General features: G+C 42.4%; 1 protein-coding gene across 2 annotated transcripts in view; it reads right to left on the bottom strand.

Annotated features, from left to right (window-relative positions):
* The window catches only part of rtn4rl1b (reticulon 4 receptor-like 1b), a 165,366-nt gene that overhangs the window by 78,128 nt on the left and 74,458 nt on the right, over positions 1-12,780 (bottom strand). The window lies entirely within an intron of this gene.

Raw genomic sequence — 12,780 nt, 5'->3', positions numbered from 1 at the left:
ATAATGCAATTCCTTGACATTTGACCATTTAATAGTTTACTTGGCCCAGGCTACAGCAGTCTACAACCTCAGTAGTCGTTGTAAAATGCAACTCCTCCCTTAACTCTAATTTTCAATCTCATTGTTTTAATGTAACTGGTTACTTATCGTAAACCTTGAGCAGTCTAATTCCTATCAAATCCATAATCTCTGGCTGTGTTTTAAGGGCATAAGATTCACACATTTGCAACATGGTGAAACTCCCTTGAGCAGACCGTCAGGGGAGTCAGAGTACTGAATACATCCTGGTCCCAGCATTACCTCTAGCTGTTTACATTACCGACGGATATCATTCTACTTTTTACTCATTCTGCTTCTCTCTCATTCCTGGGAGATGCTCACCTAAGTGTCAATTCCTGAAGGGGTCCTGTGGAGTGATTCGATAGGATAGGTCTACTCTAACACCATCCACGCACTGTCTCTTGAGACTTGCTCATAAACAAGAATGCACACATGCACATACAGGCACACAGGACCAAGCACACAACCACACACATGCACAAACGCTCTACCTCTACCCTGTTCAAGCACAGGGACTGGCACCGTTTCTGTCTCATCTCTACCCCACTCTGCCCTTTGCTCCTCTCATTTTCCACCTGTCTCTGATCCTCTGACTCTTTTACATTTCAATCCTCTGCCTGTTCTTCCTCGTCCTGACAGGGGAGTGAGCAGAGAGAGAGAGAGAGCAGGAAAGAGGGAGTTGTCCCCTTTGGGTAGCTAAGCGATTACCGTTTGAAAGATCCAATTCCTTGCATCATACCTCTCACTACCTCCTCTGCTCTCACATTACTCTGTGGGAACCCGTTTCTGCCTCCTCTGCACGTCTGGCGCCTCCACTCCTCTTTTCTTCATTTCTCCTTATCCCTGTATTCTTACTTCATTTATGACTCCACTTGTTGTCTCTAATCCCACCCACAAGTAAGCCATTTAATGCACACTTATGAGTGTCTGTGTTTCATCGTCATTATTCCTTGTGCATCTCAGCGCCACACTGAAATACAATGTAAACTGTAATCAGGTATTTAAAATTCAAGAGTAATAGAAAACAGCAAGTGTTACACTGCTTTTTTGAGAATGTATGGCATGTTGCAAATAACAAAACATTTGTGCATGCTTGTATCTATGCATGTGCGAGTTTTTTGCCAACATGTGTGTGTTTATAAGAGTGTATCCCAGTGTGTGTATTAGCATATGCTGTGAGTTGCTTCAGGAGCCTTTTCTGCCAGCCTTATCTGGGTGAGTGGAGTGTTGGCTGCTCCAGCAGCAGAGCCAGAGCCCACTGCCCACTGCTTAAGTGGAAGATGACTAATCCCTCTTCTCAAAGCCCACTCTAGTAAACACCACTTCTCCAAAGCCACCCATGCACACCCCAGCCTGTCCAGTCCAGCCATGGTCCCCAATACTCTGTGCAGGTTATGTGTAGCCTGTGGTCCCTTCATGAAGGAGGAAATTATCGTGGGAGCCTGATCTCATATCAAATAATAACCATTACCACGTTTCATTACAAGTTCAGGGGAAAGAGCTTTTGCACATGCCAGCACTCGACAGTTATTTGTCCCTCGAATACTCCAGTAAGGCAGATCATGCCCATGTGCGTTTTCCTGAATCAATATACCAATACGCCACATTCATTACCCTTTATCTCCATGATAAAGGGAGGAGATATTGTTATGGAAAATGTAGCAACTGGTATTAGAACCTCAGAAATCTGAAGCCATCTAACAGCTGGAAAAAGGAACAAAACTGCCAGTGAAATGTTCCTAAATGGGTTTTCATTTAAACCTAGCGGGGTTCATTTCCCAGCTTTTTTTTTTTTTTTTCAATTGGGAAAATGATCTCCTCCTAGCTAGGTGTCTTCAGGGTACGATTTATTCTAATGGAAAAAGATTACATCTTGAATTAAAAAGTGCTCAGCGCTGACCAATACACCAGACAGGAATCAGCTCTGAGACAATCAAAAGATCCCCATTTCCTGCTGCAGCTTTTAATAACTTACTCCTGACTACAATATCTGTTTGAATACGCATCTCATTCCAATCCCTATATCGCTACAATTGTAATTACAATGGTTAATAGCTTACAGCAAGGAACATCAGTAGTGCAACACACATCATAGAGCAAGGACACAAAACGGTTTGGCTTAAAGAATGTTAGGGTTGTGCTACAACCCTGATTTTACGAATGAGAACAAGAGTTTGTATTAATGTCTTATACTGTCTCTAGGCAGCATCCACTGATTAAAGCAATAGCCCTTTCCACCCAACCAAGTCTGCACTTGGCCATGACAGGCTGTGATTGGGCCTCCGTCACTGAGCCTGTCCGGCAGTACATAAACTACAGACTGGTGACAAATGAAAGGAAAAACCAACATAAAATGTCTTAGTAAGGTGTTGGGCCACCACGTGCCACCAGAACAGCTTAAATGCACCTTGGCATTGATTCTACAAGTCTCTGGAACCCTTCTAGAGGGATGAACACCATTCTTCAAAAAATACTCCCTCATTTGGTGTTTTGATGATGGTGGTAGAGAGCACTGATTTAAATGAACATGTCCATCCAAAATCTCCCATAGATGTTCAGTTGGGTTTAGATCTGGTGACTGCGAAGGCCATAGCATATGACTCACAACATTTTCATATTCATCAAACCATTCAGTGACCCCTTGTGTCCTGTGGATGGGGGCATTGTCATCCTGGAAGTGACCACTCCCATAAGGATAGAAATGTTTCACTCAAAACAACTTTGTATTGATTTGCAGCGACCCTTCTCTCTGAGGGGACAAGTGGACCCAAACCATGCCAGCAAAATGCCCCCCCACAGAGCCACCAGTTGTACCAGTTTTTCCTTTAATTTGTCACCCATGTGTATCAAAGACTGTACAACTTCCTCTTGTGCCCGTAATTCAGCTCCTGAACGGGTGTCAGCGAGGCCTGATTGTATGACCTCTCGTTCTTATTCATAAAACCTTACATTTACTAACCGTAACATTTTACTTCATTTCGAACTCAGGTTCTTACTAATAAAAAATAAAAGGTCATAAAAGGTCAGGACCACTGGAGATATCTGCAGGCCCGAATGCAGTGCATCTCTGCTTATAAACCCCTATCACTGACTGAATAGACTTTACATGGCCAGACCTTAGTAAATAATGGAAAAACACCTATATGGCTTACTCAATACTGTGCTATTAATAATTGAAATATGGCAAATCATAGTAACTAATGTCTGGCAGCATTCAAAACTGAATGAGCTACCGAAGACTCTGTCGTATCAAGGATATAAAACCTAACAAAGGTGTGTGGGTGGCCCAAGAGGCAGCAGCACACACATCCTCCACTGTGACAATTTGTAACAATGCCCAGGAAGTAGCCACACTCCTAGTAGAGTTTGCCCTCAGGCCCTCCAGGGACACCTGTCCTGTGACGGAGTAAGCCAAGGTGATAGCCTCCACTATTCAGTTTGACAAAAGCTCTTTAGACAGGGCTTTGCCTCCTGTCTGGGATCCATAACAAACAAATAATTGATTAGGGCACCATAACGCCCTGGTGCAAATGGGAGAACACAAAACTTGTATACCTTGCCCTGAAAGGCAAATTTCAAATATTTCCTGTGATTCTGCACTATTGGAATGTGAAAGTAAGCATTTCTCAAATCCACTGAAGTGAACCAGTCTCCTTTCCATACAGACCTGAACAGGCAACGGTGTGTTAACATTTGTAGTGGAAGTTTCCGTAATGTTTTGCTTACTGCCCCCTGATCCAGTATTAGATGTAGAGAGTGGTAATTGGTAAATGACTGCATTTATATAGCGCCTTTCCAGTCTTCCGACTACTCAAAGCCCTTTACACTACATGCCACATTCATCCGTTCACACCTACATTCATACACTGATGGCAGAGGCTGCCATACAAGGTGCCAAACTGCTCATCAGGAGGAACTTCTAATCATTCACGCACAGAGTCACACACTGATGGCACAGCCTTCGGGAGCAATTTGGGACTCAGTAGCTTTCCCAGAACACTTGTTGACATGTGGACTAGAGGAGTTGGGGATTGAATCACTAATCTTCCAATTATTATTGACGACCCGCTCTACTTCCTGAGCCACAGCAGTCTCAACAGCTGTCTTTTTTGGGAACAAGGAAATACCTGGAATAAAAGTTGCAATTCATCTCCCCACCCACCACCTGGCAGATGGTGCCCTTCTCCAACATAGAAAGGATGTCCTGCCTGAGAGTTGGAACTTCATGGTCTGAAACTATCGTTTGTGTGACACCACCAAACTCTGGTGGTGGCCAATTGATCTGCTATGCATAACCCTTTTTCAGGGTCCGTTCTAGCCAGAGGGATAGTTCACATGTGCTCTTCCAAGGCTGATCGGTGCGGGCAGGCATGGCGCTGTGTTTATGGAAACCACGTTGCAAGTAGCAAGAGAGACACAGTTTGGAAATTTATCAGCAAAAGTTCTGGCCTCATTTGAAGCTCCAGGCTCATATTTTCATTTCTGGCCCTGATGGTTGCTTGTGGGACTGGGCAGTGGACTGTAGTTACTACACTTTTTGACTTTGACATACTACACAGTGCTGGATGGGTGTCTTTGAGAAGACAAGTTGCAGCAGGAGGAACTGGGGTCTTGATGAGGCCTTGGAGAGCAGGCCATATGAGGTGTGACATTTCGCACAGCAACCTAGTCCTTCTGTTGCCACTCGAACTTGTGGGTTATTGAATCCACAACAAGACCATACATGGGGGAACGTTTAGAAGCCTGTTTTTCCTTTCTCCGACATTGTGTCATATTTAGCCACAAATGCCAATGACTGATGACCAAAAACCCCATCACATGTGCTGTGTTTTCGGCTGCTCCCTTTGCCATCAAAAGGCCCTTTTGAGGAGATGAATGAGCTCCTGATGGTACGGACCCTTCATTGAAGCAGGATTGGTTGCCACCAGATGCTCATCAGGCACACTCTTCTCCCCGTAGTCTTCCTCGTTTGAACCCCACTGAGCTGCATGGAAGTCCCTCAGTTCCCTGTGGTGGGCATACACTAGCTCCTCCCGCTCTCCTTGGCATGAAAGCTGAGAGTGATATGGGGAAAGTTGGTGAGGGGTAGGAGTTGCTGACAGCAAGATGGCAGCTCTGTCCTCTCCTGTAACATCCCCACCATTTATAGGTTTCTCAGTACAAGAAGGTCCAGGAACCGGGCTAAATAAGTCTGCCTGATGTCGAATTACTGCAAGCAGGAATTTTGTGTAGTCTATGCAGAAGAAGGGATCTGATAGGGCCGCTTCAGCATGTCCCTGCTCCAGGCACCAGATGAAGTGGGTGTGGTTGTCCTCCTCATCATGTGTGAACCACGGTCGAAACACCGCTTAAACTCTTCAATGGCTAGCAAACTTTCTTTGTTGATGAATCTAATTTAGCTAGCTAGCTTGATAATGGTAAGGGCTTGCTTCCCAGCGGAGAGCTGAATAAGCAAGAGGAAGTTGTACAGTCTGTGATAGTTTATATACCATTGGGCAGGCTCAGAGACATAGGCCCAGTTGGCCCAGTCACAGCCTGTCATGGCCAAATGCATGAATTTGGAATTTGTCACCTCATATACACGTCATCTGAACTGTGTCACTTCTCCGGGTCATAATTACTACAGCTGCTAGATGGCGTCTGTCACTCAAATGTAACTATAGGTTGTTTTTCATGACTGAATTTACGACCTATACTGTTGTTTTTCGTGTGAGGACTGGTTTATAAGAGCTTTCTTGCCCCAGCAGCAATAGTGAAGGCTGTTATCTGCTTACCTTGCTGCTATGAAACAAGGTATTTAACAGGAGAAGGTCAGATGCAAAATAGAGATCTGCCATATGGCGTGACAAGTCTTTGATGAGGAAATACATCAAAATCATTGCCGTATCTGGCAGTTTTGTGATTTCTCTCCGTAACACTTACTTTAGCCATTTTGGCTACATTTTTAAGGAGGGTGGGTGGTTAAAGAAACAGGGTGGCAGATTGAAATTCATTAAAGTGAGCTTTGCATACACGCTGCACTTTGCATGGATGGTTGGTTCTCTACTCAATCAAGTCTGGTAAAAATTGACCCACATCATCCATTCCTCTGTGAGTCAGGAACAGTGTGTAATGTGGCATGCTTTTTCCATTATTTCAGGGTGGCCTTGATTTTGATAGCTTTTTAGTTGTAGAGCAATTATACTATCATCAGAAAGCATGAAAATGTGCTCCTCTGTGGTACTATTGGACATAATCTGGATATCCACATACCGTTACATGCAAAAATGTCTAAAACAAGTGTCACATCAAGATGTTCATTTTTTTCCCTATTACCAAATGGTGCAAACATGTGCAGATTCAATTACACATTAACATGCATGCATAAACAAGATGCACTATAAATCTAAAATCGATGAAAGCCTATATGAGGCAAACAAAATAGCCTAACTAGCCTTATTTATTCCCCATGTCAACAATTAAGCTGAGAAATCACTAACAAATTTTAATAAATGCATTTATTCAAGCTGACTGACATCTCTCACATCCTCCACAGTGACCTTTTGTGGTTGAATTAGGGTTAATCAAAGTTCAAGTCTGTTCAAATCCGTAAAGAGGACACAGGGGAAATTGTGGATCGAAGTTAGAATAATCGTTATGAAACACATGCTGACAAGGTAGGGCATCACATTTCACAGCATTCAGAGTGGATGAGGAGGAAAAGAGGAAAAATTAGAAGACTGAATGATATCGGAACCGGATCTGTTGAGTCAGGACGAGACTGGTCTAGTCAGTGTGTCTAGGGGTTCCATTAGTGGTTCCCTGCACCTGCGAGACTGCCCCACACTCAGGCTGCTCATCAATCTTTCAGGCCTATGGCTCAGGAAGGTGGCTCTGGAGCTGGGTCACTGCCAGATGTAGCACTGCCAGATTCTGAGCTGGTCCAAACAAGCACAGACAAGCTACATCAGCCGGCTGGGCTTGGCTGTTTCGTTCCAGTCTGGTGGATGGGCACACCAGAGGAACTCAGCCTGTTTGTCTGTCTGCACAGTAACAAAACAGTCCGGCCCAGCACAGTCAGCGCCGACATTTTGGCCACAGTCAATGCATGCATGTGTGTCGGATGCTTCAGTAACAACAGGGAATGTGGGGAGTTAAGAAGACTCCAAGAACACCAACCATGCTGGGTCAAGTACGTTTCTTTCTGCCAGTGAAACCACATAACACTTTGATCCTTTTTTTACTCATCTATCCCAATACACACAAACACTGAGGCTATCTCAGACTGTCTGTCAACTGTCAGAGAATACACTTCAACTGAGCGCTGTCTTTTTTTCTTTTACAAAGCCCGTCACTCCACAAAAGCAGGAAAGTTATTTTCTGTCAAAAATCTGTTACAGGTGTAACCCTTCAATGTTAATGTCAGGAAAAAACAACTAACTAATGAGCATCAATTCTCATTCATCACTTTTCACGACACATACACACACATCAAATCTTCAGCTCCCCCAGCTGAGGACATAATCTACTACACAGCAGGAGCAGACACACTGATTCTGTTTGTTTCTCCTGTTTGATGAAGTTGAGTGTCCCTAGGGCACAGTCAGAATATTGTGGGCAGCCACAGAGCATAAATGATCTGAGGTTTGCTTTTTAGGTTGTGCTCACCATCAAAGAAAAGAAAAAAGCATTTGCTTTTTTATAGAGAAGTCTGGCCTGTACAAAACATGGCTCTACTCATATGTAGATTTTAAGAATAACACGGCAGCATTTAACTGGAGATGTTTTGTTCCAGAAACCATTATGATGCATTGTATGTCCTAATAATAATGCTCTCTGCATTAATATGTTGATTTTTACAAAGTTAAATGGGGATTGCATCGTGGAGTGCTATTAAGCCTTTGCATTTCAGAGTGGCTTCAATTAACCTTTTTAGTGATTGCACTCAAAGACACATTGGAATCCATTGTTAATCCAATAATTATTGTCTGGTGAATGTACTTGACTTCGCCCCGTCAGCCAGCTAATTCACTTCATGTGTTTGTTTGCCGGAGTCAATAATTCTTCTGATTAGAATTGGATTTGCTGTTTAAAAGGGGAGACATTTATCAAGTTTTTCTCCACACTCGCGTTAACATGCCAACAACACAGGTTCATGTAATTTACCTGTGAGATAGCAAAATGGTAAATACTTTAGACAAAATATATGTCTATTTAAATCTAGTAGTCTTTTTATATGATGGCTTTAATGTGAACTTCTTATTATTTATGATAAATAAACTGCTATAAATGCTAAATCTATGTGACTAAAAATGAACTCTTATGTTTTGTTGACATTGGCTTTACTTCCTCATTATTTTGGGTCTCACAGAGCCCACTGCTGTATGCATCTAATAATTATTGTCAAATCAACCATTTAACACTTAATACTAAATATATTCAATATTTAACACTAAATGTATTTTTTCTTCTCTTCTGATCCCCTAAAAGCGCAATATGTTTAAAAGTATTTAAGTGCTAATGCTTCCCTTTGCCATAAACTGAGTTTGCACAATTGATGAAGGTGACAAAGGAAATATTTCATGTTTTATAAGTTATATGGGCTATCCATGAATACATTTCTATATTCCTTTTGTTTGACAAAAAGTCAGTCACAGACAAAGAAATGTACTGCATGTTTTCATACATCCTACTTGAGGTCAGTTAATCCACAAAGGTTGGACTCCCTGTTAAACCTCAAAGTTCAAAGTTAGGCCTATAAGCAATAATCATAAAATCAGTCATGAAGTAAAGTCGAGTATCAATGTGATAAAACATTAAGTGTTTTTTTTTTACTTTAAAAAGGCTCCAGGGTTCTCCAGGACCTCAAACAGAACATTAAGGTTACAAATAATAATAAGATGAATCCATTTCTCCTTTGCCTTAAGGCGAAGCTATGATTGCCTTAAACATGGAAAAAAGAAACTCCACTTTTCTTGAATCAACTTGAATTTTCTTATTGAATTGGTTTCATAGATGAGCTCCAAACTACCGTCAACTGTCTGAAATGCTCTATGGCATCATAAGAGCACTTGCCATCATAAGAGCCCTATTGCCTGTCAGCTGCAGTGCAGTCAGTGAGACAACAACTTGAGCTGTACTGTCCATCTCAGAGCCACTAACTACTGGACAAAAATTATGCCCTGTTGGCCCTACAGCACTGACAGTTTCTTGCCTATAGGTTTATGGAAAACTTTCATGTATTGGGAGAGGCAAATTATTCCTTCCAGTGCAGAAGATCAGTGACAACAGGCGGCCACTCATCCCTGTCCTCCTCTCACCATGCTATCCCCTTCTCCAAGAGACCCATCTGTTGTTAGAAATCTATTTATTGATAACTGTTTGCTTCTCCTGGTTTGCTATTGTGCCTCAATTTAGCCCCTGAGTCATTCCAGCATTTCAATGACTTGGGCACTCCAAAGTGTGTGAGTTCCAATTCAAATGGCCTTGTACAAAACATCATGGTGTACCCACAGTGTGCCTGGGAATGTGGAGGCCTGGTTAATATTCCAACCAGCAACAGCAGAGTGAAATTTGAAAGCAGAGTCTTTTTAAAGCGGTTCATTTATCTTGTGTGAGGAAAGCCAGCCCACACTCCGACATAGAGAAAAGACTTACAAGGAAAATCCAAATCAAGCGAAAGAAACACATTCAAAGGCTTTGTACGGTCATTTGCTAAAAACAAATTTGTCTCCATTCCTGAACACTTTGTCCTGTGGAAACAAATGAAAATGTCTCAAGAGGTGATGGTAATTGTTACGACAGAAGGTGTCTTAACCAGAGAAGTACAGTGCCTGCCTCATCTCATCATCTCAAATTCAAGCTACAAGCCAGCGAAAGGTTAGACTCTGATCCAAAAGACAGGAGAGAATGCCGATCATGAGATGGAACTGCAGCAGGTTTTTATGGGTGACAGTAAAGGTTGAAAGGAACAATGTTGAAACATGCTGAGAAAATGAACATGAAATTCTCTACCAGTGCAAAATGTCTCTAATGAAGTGAGACAATATCAATTAATGAGAGAGGGAGGAGGGGTGGAGAGGAGCAGAGGAGGGTACGTGAGAGGTGAGGAAGGATCAGGAGCAGGAGATAAGATTATGATAGCGCTCTTGGTAAAGGAGAATGGTTTGAATTGAGAATATAACGTAAGAAGTGAACATTTAAAAAAAAGACAGTTTACTTTCCAAAGCAAGGCTAAGGAGGTCAATTTAAGCATGGCAGCAAACCACTGTGTTTAATGATTTATCTGGCTAATCTGACGCAGATCATTAGGCGGAAGCCCCTGTACAACCAAAACAAGGCAAGCATAAAAACATCAGTAAATCTGTTTTCTTTAACAAAGCAAAACAATTCTCTCATCTACAGCCCTCGCTAAGTATGTTTGGCAGACTGTTTGGATGCATATAATGTAGGGAATGGATCCAAGATATATATTTTTGCCAACTGTTTTAAGGACTGTACATGTCCCTTCTCTTTACTTCATTCCTTTTTGTAGATAGTGGGAGATGGGGGGCTATGCCATGTGTGAAAAGCTGGTGAATGAATTTTCCTATTAACAGTGACTGATCAGGATGGGTATGTGGCAGCAGGCGGCCAGCTTTGAGGAAGAACCAACTCAGCTGAGACACAGCCTCACTGCTGGGAAGTCACCAGCAGGACAGACAAACATATGGAGGAATGCATGCTTTCCTGTGGTGTGGAATGTGTGTTCGTGTGTGTGTGTGTGTGTGTGTGGACAGTGGAGTGTGCCTGTCACATAGTCTCCATTATAAATGAGCATGGCTCACTGGGGCAGCTGGACCACGCATGGGGCAGGTGGGCAATTTGGAGAGTTGTGGAGAGTGGTTTGTTGGCCCAGCTGTGTTAGCTGAGGTGGTAAAATGGGTCTGGGTCGCATGACAGAGTGTGTGTGTCCATACGTATATGTCCACTGCTGTGCATGTTTGTGCATGCTTCTGCGAAGGACGAAGCACCGAGGGCAGCTCATCTCAAATCATTGATGTAGACAGGGGGAATAAACAGGCCTGGAACTGAAATGACACTTCACTGAAATATTGATCATCCTCCGCAGCACAGGGAGAATGCACAGAGTACAGAAAGACACAAAGATAGATAGATGAACTACAGAGTAATGCAGATATGAGACAATAGGTTTCTCAACAAAATCTCCTGGCAGAGTGCAGAATTACATAAACATGTTTTCTTCCCTATACTTTGAACCCTACACTGATAATTTGCGGGCATGTCAATATAGCTGCTGCATAATTTATTCTGATCGATTCAGTGTTGACAACTCATATATGGAGGGTCCTGATATGTAGTATAACTTTAAATAAATAAACAGATAGGCAAACCACTGTGCTGTAAAGGGAAATGTAGCAGCTAGTCCAGCTACTCCAAACAAATAAATTATTCAGCTTACAATCAACTCACAATCTCTGCAACAATGCACACACACTGCAGGTAGGAACAAAGATGGAGGACATGCTGTGCTGTTTGGGCCTCAGATCGTTTGACAAAATAAAACTCTGTCTTGTGACAGAGAAGTCCTTAAAATACCATGAGAAAGCGAGTTGCTTTCTCAACAAATGAATTAGCACTATCTCCACATGATCCAGCTGACTGAGGAGTGAGAGGGAGGTGAGAGAAGCTACAGGCGCTGGAAGGAGGGAGAGGACATGTGGAGGGAGGCAAAAAAGGAGAGGCCTTTGTTTTTCTTTCTCTCTGCCTCACTCTAATTAGACAGACCAGTGTGAGCAGAATCCCAATGGCAGGATGCAGGAAGTAACAGATGTAGAGAGGAGGAATGAAAAAGCAGAGAGGGGGGTACACCATGACAATAACCTGAGCCTTCAAAATGATGAAACCTAGAAAGGTAAATATGGTCTTGTGCTGCAAGATGAGATGATAAACAGTAGGTATATGTAAAACAGACAGATGGGGAGGTTTGGATTTGCTAGGTAGAAAGAAAAAGAAAACTGACCAAACTCTGTGTCTGACTGCAAACAAAAGATAATTTAGGGGAGATGCTACAGAGTACAGAAGCGGCTCCCCACCCTGTTGAACCATCAAAGGCATTGATATTCTCTCAGAGTGACAGACTCTTTCAAAGGACAGCTGTTGATCATAAGACTTACATTCATATGTAACTATTTGCCATAAGCTAAATACAAATACATTTTGGGGAAAATGTAAGGCCATCCAGATTAAAAGGATTTGGCTGGCGATTTTCTAAAATGTTCTTATTGTCAACAAATCTCATGTGCAAAGCCAAACCAACAATGAACTCATCCTACTTACAAGTATTTTGTGTGTATCCAGTGCCTGATATATCGTATTCCTCTGTGCCACACGGCTGCACTGGGTGACTTTCGTTCCTGAAGACGGTGGCTACCATAGCTTGTTTAAAATTGGCTCCAAAGAGTAAAAATAGCAATAAAATGTTAACTCGCCACTACACATGCGTGGAAACACAATTCCATTTACAGAGCTTCACTAACTTGTTGTGCTACATAACACCTATTCCTCAACTTGATTTTGTACTGAAGTTCTTTGAGAAATTTATAATGCAGTACAACATCAAGAGGTTGTCGTTGGCCACGCATCGGCAGTATTGAAATTGAATGTAATTTTCAATCACAAAACAGTTACATGAGAATGTAATTAATGGCAGACAGGTTGCAACTAAGGTGTCTTTATACA

Source organism: Thunnus maccoyii, chromosome 6 (genome assembly GCF_910596095.1).
Source record: "Thunnus maccoyii chromosome 6, fThuMac1.1, whole genome shotgun sequence".
Taxonomy (NCBI): Eukaryota; Metazoa; Chordata; class Actinopteri; order Scombriformes; family Scombridae; genus Thunnus; species Thunnus maccoyii.
The sequence above is the reverse complement of the archived record's forward strand: the minus strand, read 5'-3'. Positions and strand labels throughout refer to the sequence as shown.